Genomic DNA, 17,959 nt, shown 5'->3' on the forward strand with positions numbered 1-17,959 from the left:
GACTTTTCCAGGCCTGGAAAATGAGACTGTGAAATTTCCAGGATTTCCATGACTGTAGGAACCCTGAGTGAAAAGTAATTAATTGTCAAGATATTTGCTAAATAACTGTCAACTAATCAATGAATCCACTAATCATTTCAGCTCTATGTGTACATCTATTAACAGCCAACAAGAAAGTATAATAAAGACTCTTTGAATTTGTTGTAATATCCACAGACTATTGATTTTCCATTATGTTTAATAATCTTCAATACAGTCTGTTGTAGGGTTCTAACCCAAAGGTCATTGCAATCCATTCTTAAACACCATGTATGAACAAATATAAGTGACATATTCATCAGAATCAAAATTCCTTTTTATCCCCAGGGGGATATTGTGTCATGTGACAGTTGCTCACATATATAAGCACAAAGAAATTACGAGAAAAACAGAAAATATTAAGTATGAGTAAATATTCATAATATATCAAGATAATGCATGCCACAAAGGCATGCATGAGTAAAAAGAATGCAAAAATCACAAGAGTGATCATGGTGCCATTTTGAATGCTGATCTGAATTGATAGCAATATCATGTGCATAATCAAATATAATGGATTGGCACAGGGGGTGTATCTGCAGTCAACGCCTCCTGTCTTACACATCACCAACTCCGTAACATGCCTGTGGGCAACCAGCACTGTCACAGACACAAGAGAGAAGTGAGTGAGGCACTGTATGTGGCCGCCAATATGCAAAATGAATGATGCTTTATGTCAGATAAATGTCAGCTCTGAAGTTCAGCCCTAATCAGGAAATGTCGGGGAGAAAGCAGGATGATCTTTTAGAATAAAATCAATGGGACCTTCTAAGTGTCCAGCAGGAACACGCAATCATCACTACACACTTAAAAGAGGAGATAAAGTTTCAATTTCTTTCAACCAGGAAGAAGTGTCAGAAAATGCTAGGATAGATAGATGGGCTATAGATGGGCTTTTCCATCATCAACAAAATGTTACATGATAAATAATCAGTACAGCTTCAAGTGGGGATCCACATGAGTAGTTTTCCATTTGTGGATGTACACATGCAAAGGGTTATGGGGTTAGGCTCACAGCCTATAGGAAAAATTTTGGAACCGGATTTGTTTCACCATGTTATATTTCAGCCAGCTGTGCTAGTAAACAGAACACTTCTACTCAGGGGTGTAGCCCCAAATTCTAGGCCTTGTGTAAAAGCACACTCTCTGTGGGCCCCCAGCCCTTCCTCTCTTTATCTATGTCTCTAACACGCACCTTTTGAATTTCTTTTTCTTTAACGTAGTCAGTTTGCTTTCTTTCTTCCCTCCTTTCTTTCTTTTCTTTTTAGGAACCCAGATTTCCCTTTCTTGAAGAAAGACATGACAGTGTACGTTGGTGCCCCAGTAACATAAACAGTCACTCATTCGGCTCTAGCTGTGTTTAGCAAGGATGTATGATATGGGATTTTTTGCTAATATCCAACATGCTAATGTATAACAACTCATTTGGCTGATAACCGATACCGATATCAATTAATCCATTTTCCCCCCACCTAATTTTAGTCATCATAAAGTCTCTTCTGTCGTGGAATTAACATCATATGCATACTCTTATCGTGATGGCCCACCAGCAGATGGAGACTTTTAAATGTATGTAATATTCATTCATTGTGCAAAATAAGAAAAAGCATGTTGGCCAATTCTCATTTTAAGGCTAATATCAGACGATACTGGTGATGTGACAATATTATCGTGCATCCCAAGCGTTTAGAGACTAATCATTGTGCAGGGATGGATTTTCTACTTTCTACGCCTTTAAGGGATGAGAGACGCGTCAGAGAGCTTCCACTATTTTAATTAAAAAAAAAAAAAAGGAAAAACAAAAACTTTAACTAACTCGCGCTCTGAGTAACACCTCAATCGTTTAATTCAGTAGTTTAGTTATAATGATATGAAGGGATGGTGACATTCTCTATACTAGTGTGTTATAAATCAAAATTACAGATGGGTTACGAGGGCGTAGGCTTTTGCAGTCTCCCCCAATGTCTGTTTATCCGCCGCACCTGTTCCTCTTTCCTTCCCTTCCCATCTCTTACCTTCTGTTTTATGACACTGCTCCACTAAAGGCTGCCATTGCTTCGGAAAGTCTGGAAACACACGCCCGGTAAAACTATCCCAGACTCGACTCACAGCTGAACTCACAGAGTGAACTTTCCTGTTCACTCACATTGCCGTTTACTAACGGTGATGATGCTATGAACCCATGCGGAGGATGACATGTTGCGTTCATGTCTCCTCCGAAGTTCTTGTTTCGGATGTTGTAAAGAGGTAAAAGCGACTTGTTGGCGCTAATTCAAGTGTCTGTGGTCGGAAATACTAACAACAAGTTTGTTCGGTAGACATTGATTGTCCTTTGGAAAAAATATCTAGTTTTTATTCCAGCGGCAAGATGCTGCAGGCTTTAAATGTCTTCTGTTGTATCTAATGTATCAACGTCTTGTCGGAGTTATTTTCGAGAGCACTTGAAGGCAGCACACATATGAGAAAGTGCGCCACTGCAAAGCTGTTAGATTTCTGTGGACTGCCTCATTTGGTCCCTGTCAAACCTGCCCTCAGCTACCCTGTCTGTTCCCCCCGAATGTTGCTGACATATCGGTATTTGTAACATGTTACTTGCTTTTTTCGGTCGTATTTCGACTGACGGTACAGTGAGAGCACTGAGATGTCTAGGTGAAATGTGTCTGATTTTTTTCAAGGAGGATAATAGTTTATTTATCCTCTGGAGATTATGTCAGCTTGGTTCAGTGTTCAGTGTAGTTCAGTTCAGACAGATACCGTTTATAAAGGGTAGTAACTCATGGCTTTATTGTAATGGCCCATTTGGGGACTGTCACTTATGAGGTGGGGGGGGGGGGGTGCAAAAAAGGGGGAGACATGCCAAATATCTTTATAAGTATTGGGGAGGGACTTATGGTTTTGATTTGATTTGATTTTAAAAGAAAATGTGTTTTCTTTAAAAATCACAAAAATTACACCATTTATCACAGCCAGAAATTGTAAAAACAAAATTGGTGTTGGATAATCAAATTTCCAACTGTCCTTGGACACATCATTTGCAATAAACCTGTACGTAGCAGCCCAGTCTGCTCTGATTGGTCAGCTTGCTCAGTCTGTGGTGATTGGTTCAATGCTTAGAAAGTGTGTAAACATCACACCCCTTACCTAATCTAACTTCACCTAGGCAGGCTGGTGCAAACAACAGCTGAGGCTAAAGCCTTTCACATTACATGATTTTCACCCTGATTTTGCGTTGCGGAGACTATCGTAATCTTTTGAGTCTTCATACCTGGCGATATGTGTTTCTGTCAGCGGGAGTGTCACCAACTGCATTGGCTGACGCTCTTTGTCAGTCGTGTCAGCCTTCTCTAGTTTTCTAGCATGCCAGATATCCAGTCCCAGTCACAGACGAGGGGGCGACTTGCCAGTAAGCTTGTTCACACATGAGGACTCGTCGTGGCAGACTACCTGTCGACTCACCTCCAACCCAAGGTGGTTCTCAAGATCCTCTACAACGTCAAAATCACGGTGAAAATCATGTAATGTGAACTAGGCTTTAGCTAACGACGGCGGCCATCTGCCATTATCAATTTCACTGAAGAAACTAGCCGGTAGACTGTGAAGCACTTTAGCATCAAACACTGGAGTGGGATGTTTTGCAGTGGTAAGTTTTTATTTTGTAGCTGTCTTATATTTCAGCTGTAACATGATAACTGCAACTTATCTGATGTTATGGGAACATCTGTATGTCTGTCCTCTGACTACATGAAGCTGGAAACGTTTGTTGCAGAGTACAAAAGGTTTCTAACAATATAGTCAGTTACTACATAACGTGGAAACACCAACAGCAGCACTCAGGTGTTATATGACGTGGTGTAAAGCATAATTCCTTATTTTATCTAAGCAGGCTTATCTATGATCAGACTAATGTAGCTTGTATTGGGTAACAATACCAAAGTTATTATAAATTCTGCTACTAACACATTTCCCGTTAAAACCACAAAAGTTTGGGGCATCGGTAACTTAGTGGTGCCGGTGCCCCATGTATAGAGGTGAGGCTGCAGTGGTCGCAAGTTTGACTCCGGCTTGCAACCCTTTGCTGCATGTCGTTCCCCCCCCCCCCCCCCCCCCGTCTCTCTCTCTCTCTCTCTCTCTCTCTCTCTCTCTCGCCCCACTTCACACTCTTCACTCTGTTCTGTCCATTAAAAGCGAAAAAGCCCCCCAAAAAATCTTTAAAAAAAACACAAAAGTTTTAATGAGTGAATTCATCAATTTTACCACAGCAGATTGAGATGAAATATTTCTGTATTATACAAAAACAAATGAATGGAAATAACTGGTACATTCAGATGTCTTAGCTGTCATGTTTACTGAGACCATTCTACTAAAATGTAGCTGCATTTTATAATCATTTTCACCCTATGTTTGTGATCTACAATATGTACGATGTACCAATATATCACAGCTTCTTCATATCATTTATATGAAATCAAAGTTTCATAGTAAAACACATTTTGCTCCCTGGATCAGTATTTGTTCTATGCAGTGATGTTGTCTCCTGAGGCTTTATTTGCTTGACTGACTGTTTGAATCCATACACCCCACAGAACATCCTCAACATTTACAGGTACAAATACGGACCCCATTCAGGTCAGGGCCGTAGCCGGGGCCCTGCTGCAGAAAATGTTCACATTATATGCATTTTAACATCAGTTTGGACCACTCTAGCTTAGGGATGTAACGATTACCGATATTACGGTAAATTTCAGTTAATTTTTACACGGTAAGAATGACCGTTTATGTTTAAATTAATTGCATTATCGCGGTGGATTATCAGGATATGTAATAACAACCTCATTCAAGTCTCACGATGCAGGCACTGCGTGAATGCGTAGCATGTGTAAACACAAAGAATGAAAACATGGCGGAAGCGGCACTCAGGACATTTTCCCCCCAACTAAACGCACAAAGTCTGAGGTCTGGGCGTACTTTGGGTTTCTGAAGAATGCCGAGGGACAGCTGGTGGCGGACAACTATCCTGTGTGCAGAACATGCAGAAAGAAAGTGCAAGGGTAGCAACACTACAAATCTGCTGGCTCATCTCCGTGACCATCATCCACAGCTTTACAGCCAATGCAAATTATGCCATGCAAACATCAGTTATTGTGTGAGGGACTTCGGTTTTACTAAGATTGTCATAATGTGTAACTCTCAACGTATGCGGGACATTTGAGCCGTATCTGTCCTCCTAAACGGCGACTAGGTTTTCCGTTTTCGTTTAAGACACTTAGGAGCTAATACTAGCTGATTAGCTAATAGCCGTATTAGCAGCTATGTTGCTAACGTTAAGTGTTTCAAAACGAAACGGAGCTGAAAACACTGAGCGGAGCCGACAGAATATAAACCGACGTAACGTAATGCCAATTGAGATCAACTATGATTGAATCACTGTGATTATGGTTATTGTATGGCGAGCTAGAATCGATATAGACGGCCAGTTATGCTTTCTTGACATAAGCTCAAGGAAACAACATAAAACGCTGCCGTGTTAACCTTTGACCGAGAACATGCACTCCTTTTCTCATAGAGGTAATCCTCTGACTCACATGCACACTTCTAATGTGTGAATTATTCTGTGTAATGATGACCATTGCCCTTAGGGTTTTTTTGGTTTCTCCTGCACATTTGTGATATCTGTTCTATATATTGTATGTCTTTTGTTCTACTCTTGCATTGTTTTGTTTTATATATATTTTTCCTCTCGTGCTAATAAATAAATAATTAATATATAATGTGTTTACATATTTTGTTAATTTAAAATAAAATTTTCTGTTGCTGTGCCAATCCCTTGTCCCTTTGATGTGAAAGTTTCATTTTAATATAAGATTTTGGCTGTTAACATTTTAGTATGATAAGGAAGTTACAAGATTTAGTGAAGTTATTTCAATGTATCTATTTTTTGGACATTTTACAGTGCTTAAAAAAATATCGCAATATTATAGTTTACCGTGATAATTTGGTCACTATAATCGAGATATCAAATTTTCCATATCATTACATCCCTACTCTAGCTAGTGGGGGGGGGGGGGGGGGGGGGGGGCTGTCAAGGAGGTTGATTAGACCTCCTTGCCTGCAAGCACTGCATAATGTAACAACATTATTTGATGTGGTTTAAGGCTTCAAGCCAGTGAATAGTGTTCAGATAGAAGGATGCTCTTATTGCCTAGTGCATCAAATACCACTAGTGTTGGCAGCCAACGCAGTGACCAGCTGGATCACTAAACCCTCTATTGTACAATACACAGGTGCATCACCATAATTTAGAATATCATAATAAGTTCATTTTTTTTGTCATATGTATATATATATAAATATATATATATATATATATATATATATATATATATATATATATATATATATATATACACACACATATATACACACATATATAGTTTCTACACCACCTAACCTCTTGTAACTTTATTGGGTCATGAAACCGCCACCTGCATAATGTGAAATGACGTTACCTTCGGGAGCATAGGACTGACTTAATGAGCTCACATCATGCATGCCAGTAGCTTTCAACCCATTGTGTCACAGCTAAAGCTTCTAATTAACGTTACTTAGCAAGAACTTAACTTTTTCTTAGGGTTAGGGCTACTTGGTCATCGCTAAAATAATAATAAAAAAACTGTCATTTACTCACCTCGTCTGTCAGCTAGCAGCTAGCAGTATCGTCATCTTCCTGTCAACTGAATTCAAGTTTTCTGCGTTCCGCCGATACATCAGATAACTTCCTGCGTGTCATTTCAAAATAAAAGCTGTTTGGTGTGTTAATATGCTTACCATGCTGTTTGGGGCTTCTTCTATTTTTTGTCATTTAAATTTTTACCAAGGTCCAGACCTCGGTGAACTCATAGCTGGCTACGGCCATGATTCAGGCGTCCATCCCACCCTGTGCTGTACTACGGATACACCAGGGGTTTCCTGATCCAGATGGTCACTGCGTTGGCTGCCAACTGCCCCTTGGTTGAAGTGAGAGAGGTGTAAGGCAACCACTACCTCCTTTGAGGGTCTCTCATACTGGGATGCCAGGTCCGATGCCAGGTCCTTTGGGATGGGGATTTTGGGGAAGACATGTGTCATCAGATCATCTTCAGTCTGTAAAATATTGAATTTAAATATTGATTTCCTTGTGTTTTGAAATTAAGTGCTTCCCTGAATCCACCTTTCTTGTATTTCAAGAGTTGCCACAACTATTTCATATTTTTTATCAATCAATCAATCAATTTTATTTATAAAGCCCAATATCACAAATCACAATTTGCCTCACAGGGCTTTACGGCATACGACATCCCTCTGTCCTTTGGACCTTCACAGCGGATAAGGAAAAACTCCCAAAAAAAACCTTTAACGGGGGAAAAAATAATAATATCTCTATTCTTCTTCTTCTTCTTCTTATTATTATTATTATTATGGTTGTTGTTACTATTATTATAATTGTTATTGTAACCATTGTTGCTTTGCCTCTCTCTCTCTCTCTCTCTCTCTCTCTCTCTCTCTCTCTCTCTCTCTCAATCAATCAATCAATAAATTTTATTCATAAAGCCCAATATCACAAATAACAATTTGTCTCAGACACTCATGGCTTTACAGCATACGACATCCCTCTGTCCTTTGGACCCTCACAGCAGATAAGGAAAAACTCTGAGGAGGGATCCCTCTTCCAGGACGGACAGATGTGCAATAGATGTCGTACAGAACAGATCAGCATAATAAATTAACAGTAATCCGTATGACACAATGAGACAGAAAAAGAGAGAGAGAGAGACAGAGAGAGAGAGAGATGCAGAACAGACAGTAATGACAGTAGCTTACAACAACATTAATGAAAGTAATAATATTATAATTATAGTTCTGGCTACTGTGATACAATATGTTGAAAGTATATATTAATATCTGACAGTATACATATGTATATATATATATGTATATTTATCTGATGTTATTATCAGAGTTGGGTATAACGCATTACAAAGTAACATGTTAGAGTACTTTGATCACTTTTTGCAGTAACGAGTAACCTAACATGTTAGTTTGCTGTTTGAGTAATCAAATACTTGAGTACATTTTCAAACAAGACATCAGTTACTTCCGTTACTTTTAGAACGCTGGTCCTTCAGCTCCAAAACAGCAACGACTGTCTTTTGGTTCTAATAACGGAGATAACCTTAAACCTCAGTCCAAAAGAAGTCATGAAGCTTGTGGCTAGCTACGTGGAAGAAGAAATGCTGCCATTGTCTATGGTGGAGGCTAAAACATTGCGCAGGATTGTCAGTAAAATCCCCACGACTCAAAAGGTGGTGAAGGACTCGCTGACAGACAGGTCAGACTCAGGACTTGCATTATGCCTGGTACACACTACACGATTTTTCTGCCCGTTCTGAGAGTCACTATGTCACATTACACGATTGTGGAGTCATAAAATTGTGTCATGACTTGGCCGACAGACATGACACACTACACGATGGTACTCACCAATTATCCCCGATCGTCCTATTTTTATTACTTTTACTATCATCTGAGTCACTGTGTGTGTTCACGTGCCAGCCGAAATGTTGTTGTAGTCACCTATAAAGCGCTGGCAGGTGGCAGGAGCTACATTTGAAGCACTGTACGTAAACATTCAAGCAACTATATACTCCACAACCAGGTTCCTATAAATGTTTCACAATAAAAGCCTATTTAGAAAATGGAGGGATTCTCTCAGCTGAGGATATAAAGGGCTTTTAATTTGAAACAAACTCAGGAAGTGTTGAGTCTACGGCGGGGTACATTAACATTATAAAGACAACGGAGCGGATAAAAAGTAAAAATATAAAAACACAGAGGGATTAATAACGGACCATATATAATGTAGTCTGTTTTAAATGAAGCTGGGAGCCTCTGCAGTTGTGGTGAGTAAAATCCCCACCACTGTTTTTTTAATGTTATTACTTTATGCAGGACGTAACATTGCTTGTTAGCTTGATGCTAATGACAGTAACTCACCGGGTTGATAGAGAGCCTCTGCTGTTTCACACCATCATTTCCCCCTTTTACTCCGTGTGGTAACATCCCTAGAGGAAATATTAAAAATGCTGGGATGTTGTTGTCATACAGTTGTCTACGGCAGCAGATCGTTCTGTGTTTCTACTGGTCAAAGTGACGGCTGTGATGGGAGAATTGGATCTCAGTGAAGGGCAAGTGGTCCATAACTTTAATTTTGGAGACAAAAAAATGTAGGCTTAGCACCCTGTGGTCCATTGCCCAATAGGAAATGCAGAATACTCAAAGGTATTTTAAAAGTACTTGAGTTACTTTTCTCAGGGAGTAATGTTGGAAGTACTTTTAAAGTAATTGAGTTACTTTACCCAGGGAGTAATGCAGTAAAGTAATTTGATTACTTTAAAAGTAACCCTTACCCAACTCTGGTTATTATGTTGGTAATAAAAATAAAATTATTTCTCAATTACTGCATATAGGGTCTGTTCTTACAGCCTTTGCTGAGGGTAAAAATAAACTAAAAGAAAACATTTTTGCTCAGATTCCTCTGTAATAACAGAGTCACCAGGGTTACGTGTTGAATTGTCTACTAGCTCTGTTTAAGTTTCTCCCTCTTTCTCCTCAAACTCAACAAGAGGTCTCGTACTTAGTTTGAAACCTATGGCCTTCATAGGTGTTGATGACAGCCGAAAGTCCAAATGAAAGAAAATATGTGTATGTATGTCTGTCTATACACTATATATATACAGTACAGGCCAAAAGTTTGGACACACCTTCTCATTCAATGCGTTTTCTTTATTTTCATGACTATTTACATTGTAGATTCTCACTGAAGGCATCAAAACTATGAATGTGGAGTTATGTACTTAACAAAAAAAGGTGAAATAACTGAAAACATGTTTTATATTCTAGTTTCTTCAAAATAGCCACCCTTTGCTCTGATTACTGCTTTGCACACTCTTGGCATTCTCTCGATGAGCTTCAAGAGGTAGTCACCTGAAATGGTTTTCCAACAGTCTTGAAGGAGTTCCCAGAGGTGTTTAGCACTTGTTGGCCCCTTTGCCTTCACTCTGCGGTCCAGCTCACCCCAAACCATCTGGATTGGGTTCAGGTCCGGTGACTGTGGAGGCCAGGTCATCTGCCGCAGCACTCCATCACTCTCCTTCTTGGTCAAATAGCCCTTACACAGCCTGGAGGTGTGTTTGGGGTCATTGTCCTGTTGAAAAATAAATGATCGTCCAACTAAACGCAAACCGGATGGGATGGCATGTCGCTGCAGGATGCTGTGGTAGCCATGCTGGTTCAGTGTGCCTTCAATTTTGAATAAATCCCCAACAGTGTCACCAGCAAAACACCCCCACACCATCACACCTCCTCCTCCATGCTTCACAGTGGGAACCAGGCATGTGGAATCCATCCGTTCACCTTTTCTGCGTCTCACAAAGACACGGCGGTTGGAACCAAAGATCTCAAATTTGGACTCATCAGACCAAAGCACAGATTTCCACTGGTCTAATGTCCATTCCTTGTGTTTCTTGGCCCAAACAAATCTCTTCTGCTTGTTGCCTCTCCTTAGCAGTGGTTTCCTAGCAGCTATTTGACCATGAAGGCCTGATTCGCGCAGTCTTCTCTTAACAGTTGTTCTAGAGATGGGTCTGCTGCTAGAACTCTGTGTGGCATTCATCTGGTCTCTGATCTGAGCTGCTGTTAACTTGCCATTTCTGAGGCTGGTGACTCGGATGAACTTATCCTCAGAAGCAGAGGTGACTCTTGGTCTTCCTTTCCTGGGTTGGTCCTCATGTGTGCCAGTTTCGTTGTAGCGCTTGATGGTTTTTGCGACTCCACTTGGGGACACATTTAAAGTTTTTGCAATTTTCCGGACTGACTGACCTTCATTTCTTAAAGTAATGATGGCCACTTGTTTTTCTTTAGTTAGCTGATTGGTTCTTGCCATAATATGAATTTTAACAGTTGTCCAATAGGGCTGTCGGCTGTGTATTAACCTGACTTCTGCACAACACAACTGATGGTCCCAACCCCATTGATAAAGCAAGAAATTCCACTAATTAACCCTGATAAGGCACACCTGTGAAGTGGAAACCATTTCAGGTGACTACCTCTTGAAGCTCATGGAGAGAATGCCAAGAGTGTGCAAAGCAGTAATCAGAGCAAAGGGTGGCTATTTTGAAGAAACTAGAATATAAAACATGTTTTCAGTTATTTCACCTTTTTTTGTTAAGTACATAACTCCACATGTGTTCATTCATAGTTTTGATGCCTTCAGTGAGAATCTACAATGTAAATAGTCATGAAAATAAAGAAAACGCATTGAATGAGAAGGTGTGTCCAAACTTTTGGCCTGTACTGTATATATATATATACATATACATATATATATATATATGATATTTTATGATTTTTTTTCCTGCTCTAACATCATAACAAAGTCAAAGGCATGTGATAATGTGATGCAGAAATATATATTCTCAAGCTTTTGGTAAACATCATTTTAGTACTGTAAAATATTTCCAGGTACTGTATGTCAGACACAAAAACATACAATACAACATTTAATTTCTGTGTTACATACCTTTGCTTCTCAGGCTGCTCCCTCAGAGTAGCCCTGTACAGCAGCGGCCTGGGTTCAACTCCAGCCTGTGGCCCTTTGCTGCATGTCACTCCCTCTCTCTCTCCCCCCTTTACGCTTGTCTGTCCTATACATTAAAGGCTAAAAAGCCCCAAAAAATATCTTTAAAAAAAAAAGAGTAGCCCTGTACAGGTGTGTGCTGATCACTGCCATCTTCTGAGATGCCAAAGACTGTGTGCCCACTGAGATGGTTTGTGGAGGGTCCGTTTGGCATCCTACATCCTGGAATCTGGCTGTAGTGGAGAAGTGTTGGGCACCAGGGCCCTGCCGTGATGTACTCTAAAAGACAAAGGAAAATTAAATATCTAAAACTGACATTGCACTAAATGAAAACAGTAAACATTAGGTATGGGTACGTTAAGATTTTATCAATACTACTACTTTTATCGATAGTCCTTATCAATTTGGTACTTTATCGGTACTCTTATCGGTTCTTTTTCATTTCTAAATAATTGCTTTTTTGAAAATATATTTATTTAAAAAGAGCATACTGAATATCGCTGTCTACATGTTTACATGTTCATGTTTGATGAACACATGTATCGGCTTCTTACACACTAAGGTTTAATTGCACTTACAGTAATGAGTGTGGCTGCCATCAACTCGAGTCATTTTTGAGTTACCTTCACTTTCCACAGCAGGTGCTCAGCTGTTCACAGATTATCGTGTCGTGTAGGCGTGTGGGTGGATGTGTGTGTATGTGGAGGAGTTCAGCCACAGCACAGAGCGCAGATGAGAGGCTGCAGGATGATAATGAATTAAACCAAAATGTGTAAAAGTACCAATAAAAGAACCGATGGCGTCAGAGCTTATCAATACAGTCTTTCATTATTTAACCAGAATTCAGAATTTAGTACCAGATTTCCATACCCATCCATAGTCAACATCTAAAATGCTAAACACTGTAGTCCCCTCCCTGTAAAATCAGCAGACCAAACATTCAAACACATGTAGAGACAGACACATGCACAACGTCCTTTCATTACATTAATACCTCCTCAGCTGTATAACTCAGACTAACAACAATGTTTAGTGATGATATTGTGAACGGCCTCCATGTAAACAAACACGTACATTTTCAATAAAATGTATGATACATGCTGATTCACAATCAAACTCTGAGTACAGCCACACATTTTGACAAATAAATGCTGATTGCTGCCTGTCGCTCAAGGTACTGGCAGTTAGCTGCTCAGATCGGGCATCACAGATAGACATGTTGAAACTTTTGTCAACATGGACATGCTGCACATTGTTAGCTCAGTTAGAATCTCCACAATTTAGTCATTAAATTCATGTTACTGACACCACCCATCTAGCAGTTTAACTTACTGTACGCCGAGTAGCAAAAGCATTTTAAAAAATATTGCTTGGATTAGACAGTTAGCCGAGGCCTACAGTTGCTCTTAGCAACTGCCGGCCCATTTCCAAGTTGCCCTTTGTATCTAAGATTTTAGAAAAAGCAGTTGCAAACCAATTAGTGACAGCGTTGAACAGTTACAATATCTTCAATAAATTTCAGTCCGGTTATCGTCAGTTACATTCCACAGAAACTGCTCTTCTCAGGGTCTCCAATGACATCATGATGGCCTCTGATGCCAGTAAATCCACTATCCTGGTTCTGCTTGATCTCAGTGCAGCCTTTGACACTGTTGATCACCACATCCTTTTAGACAGGCTGAGGGACAGGGTAGGCATCTCAGGGACCACCCTTCATTGGTTTAAATCCTATCTGTCTGATAGATCCTTTTCTGTGGCTGTTGGCCCTCTTAAATCAGAGTTTGCCCCCCTTTCAGTGCTTGGGCCTGTCCTCTTCACGCTATATATGCTTCCTCTCAGAGATGTCATCAGCAATTTTGAAGGTATCTCATACCATATATATGCGGATGACCTCCAGTTATATTTTTCTTTTAACCCTGATAGGACCGATGGAATTGACTCACTGCACGATTGTAAGAATGTAATTAAGGACTGGATGGCTACTAACTCCCTTCAGTTGAATGCAGCCAAAACTGAGATTTTAATTATTGCACCTGACGCCTCAGCATCTAAAGTGGCCAGCTGCTTAGGGTCCCTTAGTGCAAATGCGCGCCCCAAGTTGAGAAACCTTGGGGTCACATTTGATCAGGCCATGCTTTTCGATGACCACATCAAAACTGTCACTCGCTCCTGCTTTTTCCACCTCAAAAAAGTTTGCAAACTCAGATCCATGTTAACTTATTCCAAGCTAGAAATGATCATCCATGCTTTTGCTTGACCAAAGGTAATAGAGCCTTTAAGGCTGTTGCACCTAAATGTTGGAATGCACTACCTCATGAGCTGAGAGCGGCCTCTTCCGTGGACATTTTTAAAAGGCAGTTAAAAACACATCTGTTTAGGCATGCGTTCCAGTAATAGCCCATTCTATCATCTCTGTATTTCGCTGCACTTTAATTTTTTATTGTTTTTGTGTTTTTGCATTGTTTCTGTTATTGTATTTTGTGTATTTTAACTTGTGAAGCACTTTGTGAGTCCTCTCTATAAATTTACTTTCTTACTTACTACTTACAGCTAAGCACTGGGTGTACAGCCTAACATTAGCTCCTACAGCCATCTACTCCACACTTCAACACTCGGTAGCAGCTTCCTAGTTTGTTTTTACACAACAAATTCACAACTCATAAAGCAGACTTACAGGTTGTGATCCCGAATCTCCAGATTTGTCCAACAAAGGAAACTGCCTCGTCTTTCAACAGTAACCGCTGTGAAAATCCAGCAGTGAACTGTTGCCCTTTTGTGAAGCAGTCCTCAGGAAAATGGTGGGAACACAATAAAATGTCCGGGTTGTATTGTGGAGGAATTATATCAAAAATAAATTCCAACCACTTCTTCTTTGTTCCTTTGTCCTTTGGCAGTCCAAACAAGGGCAATTTTTGGTCACATTGAAGAAAGCAGTGTCTCCTAGACATGGTGTCTCATTTACCGCTCCTCAACAGTTCAAACTCTGCAGCCTCTCTCCTCCGGCTCTGCTGTGTGGCATGCTAATTGCACATTGTTATGAAATAACTTTGCGGAAGTAAAGGTGGGAAATTCAAACAATCTGTTTCAGGCAGGTCAGGAACTGTGTGTCTGTGGGGAGACAGAATTCCCTTTAGCCTGGACCTTTTTTTTTCACTTAGCAGACCTTATAGAGGCAGAAAAATATAACACACTAAAGAAGAGGGAAAACCCCCAAAAGCATAATAGGTCTCATTTAAAACAGTGATATTTTATCAAAATCACTTTATTCTATGTCTCGTTTAAAATTTGCCAAGAAATAAACATTTTGCATGAAGCAACCAGCATGCACGATGTGAATGAAAAACTGAGGTTTTTTTTTTCATCTCCAGGATTTCATCTTCAACTTTTAACTTTCAAACATCAAAGGGTAGACTTTAAAAATCTAAGGAACGGCTCAAAGAAAAATATTTGTAGTTTCAGGGAGGGTTTAAAAAAATGAAAAAGGATGGAGTCACACCCCAGCCACCCACCTCCCTGATAAGTTAGGAACAGGAGTATTTTAGCTATTAGTAAGAACATATTTAGGGGTGTCCAAGTTATGAATATTCATCAAGATCATCTGCACCCTTTTTTAGAAATAAGTGGCCAAATGTTCCAACCAGTCAAAGGGAGTTTTCACAACCCGGAAATCCAAAAGGTGTTCTATCAATAGCTTATGATTGATATATAACATTTGAGTAAATTATTTATTAAGCATATATCAAAACATTAGTCACAACTTCCGGTTCCTTATAAAGGCTGCCTCACGTTACTGTAATGTCAAAATATTTCTGAAATTTTTAATGAGAAATATATGAATAGGCTACATGGAACAACCTGCCATAGACTACACAATTTTAACCCTGTTTTGTGGTCAAATATGATTAATTTTTAGAGACACATTTCACTAAAACACAATTCCCTGTTTTAATATTTTACTAAATAAGTAGTCATATTCCTTTACAAAGGGAAGTCCTGATTTCTTTCATTTTTCATTGGTGTAACAACATGACAAAAATATAGTGACAAACAGTATATAGGCCCACACAGAAGATGAATAACATAACAGAAAATAACATAAAGCAGTATGATGACAGCACATGTGTGATGATATGATAAGAGTCCAGGAGTAGAGATTAGATAAAAATTAGTATGTGTCAATAATGTGTGTGCATGCCTGGATGTTTGTGTAGAGGTAGTGATGTGTATCATTGTGGGATTTGTGGCAGAGAGAATGAAAAAGACATTGTGTAAATGTTATAGTGATAATCAATATATGATGACAAAGCAATAATATAATAACAATATCATAAAAAGGTAATGTAATAAAATAATATTGTAGTATCATCATTATCTTTATTATATATGATTATAATAATAATAATAATAATAATACATTTTATTTATAGAGCGCTTTTCAAAAACTCAGACACTTTACAGACAGACAAAAAAAAGTGCAGGAAATACAATCAAAAGTGCAAAACAGCAGACAAAAGAGGAAGAAATTACAGACAGGAGTGCATTAGTTATAGACAAATAAGAGTGCTGACATTACGAAGTTAGGCAAAGAGCAAGAAAAAAAGTAGGATGGATCAAATTTGCAAGTTAAATGCAGAACGGTATGTTTTGAGTTGAGTTTTGAAGGAGGTGAGGTCTGTGCAGCTGCAGATGTGTTGTGGGAGGGAGTTCCAGAGGGTGGGGGCAGCCGCAACAGAGAAAGCTCTGTCCCCCCAGGTGCGGTGATTATGTTGCAATAAAATATAATATTAAGCATTATATTAATTAACATCACATTTCTACAGCAGTGAGAAGTGAGGCCAGTTCAAGATTTACATTTTAGGGATATATTTCTTTGAGGTGTACCAATGCCCAGAGGAATGTGCTCTGTTGGACCACTCCCAGACTGCTGTGGAAGGAGTCTATCCACTGAGGAATGACATTATTTGTTTTCTTTGATTGGTTATTATGGTTCAAGCCCTGAATGGACAGTCATGTGATACAGCCCATGGTGCAACCTGGACACATCGTCAGTAATGAACCCAGGGTCATCAGGTGTTTTGGGTCTTAACATCAGACACCCTCACCCAGGCGACCCCGCCAGGGATGATCAGGCCCCAACTTGTGTCCAGGTAGCTCACATCGCCACTCATCACCCATCTTAATCCAGAGCCAACTGGAAGCCTTTTCAGCGGCTGATGGCTCTTTTTCACTGCTGGGTGCAGATCCCAGGACCTGGTGTAGAGATCATCCCGCGAAGCCTCTGCAGCCCACACAGGCTTGCAGCGGGCCTTCCACCCCGCCTTTGACACTACACCACCAGCAATGCATACTTGACTCTCTTTCTCTCATGACCCGTTCCATGTTCAATGTCCCCCTCTTCTGGCAGAGTTGGCAAGCAGGTGAGTCCACCAGGCTCCAGGTGAACAGGTTGGAAGGACCCAGGAGAACATCTATACTGATTGGACCAGGAACTTGAATCGGTGTGGCTCAGTTTTCCACAATTCCGTCCAGGTGATTTTTCAGCCAGCAGTATGCTCCCACTTGGTCCAGGCCCCCTGGTTGCCAATGCCCACCATCCTGCTGAAGCAAACGTATTCCACTTCTGCACGGACCTCCTCCTGGATTAGCTTTCGCCTCTCCTTTCCCCAGGCTTTACTGTAACAGTGTATTTGGATGCTCCCAAGCCCGGCCCGCCCGTCGTCACCACACCCAACAGGAAGTTGGGTGACTGGCTTCTCAGTCACAGATGGAATTTTGGTGTCTCCCAGAAAGAACAGAGCTGGTCTGTAACCTTGCCCTTTCTGAGGACTGGAGACCTGGACTTTTAAGATTTAAAGCTCATTCCTGCCCACATCATGAGTCTTTCAAGACCTTGAAGGATCCACCTACACCCAGGCACTAATGTTGTGGTAACCATCAGGTCATCCATATAAGCTCTGCTCGGGGGTTGTCAGATGCCAGATTTGCCAAATTGAAACTAACATCTTACAGTTTTCATATGCATTTTCTGGAAAATGCAAATATTCCAGTTATTATTCATTGTTTTCCACTACAGCTCAAATTGCTGTGAGCTGGATTAAGATGGAAACCTGAAACTTGGCCCAATAACTGGACATGATGTGCAAATCTTTCCCAAGAAATATGACCCCTGAGAGGAAAATTCTCCTCTCTGAAGAAGTGACGGACTCTGTG

General features: G+C 40.1%; 1 protein-coding gene across 2 annotated transcripts in view; it reads right to left on the reverse strand.

Moving 5' to 3' along the window:
- Positions 1-2,371, reverse strand: part of slc8a2a (solute carrier family 8 member 2a) — a 104,422-nt gene extending 102,051 nt beyond the window's left edge. Inside the window, exon 1 of one of the 2 annotated variants that reach the window (XM_033634520.2) lies at positions 2,094-2,371. The gene's annotated coding sequence lies outside the window, so the exon portion shown is untranslated. The remainder of the gene's footprint in view (positions 1-2,093) is intronic. The other variant, XM_078172154.1, reaches the window with a different exon arrangement.
- Between the last annotated feature and the right edge of the window lie 15,588 nt (positions 2,372-17,959).

This window comes from Epinephelus lanceolatus, chromosome 11 (genome assembly GCF_041903045.1).
Source record: "Epinephelus lanceolatus isolate andai-2023 chromosome 11, ASM4190304v1, whole genome shotgun sequence".
In the NCBI taxonomy this organism is placed as follows: domain Eukaryota; kingdom Metazoa; phylum Chordata; class Actinopteri; order Perciformes; family Serranidae; genus Epinephelus; species Epinephelus lanceolatus.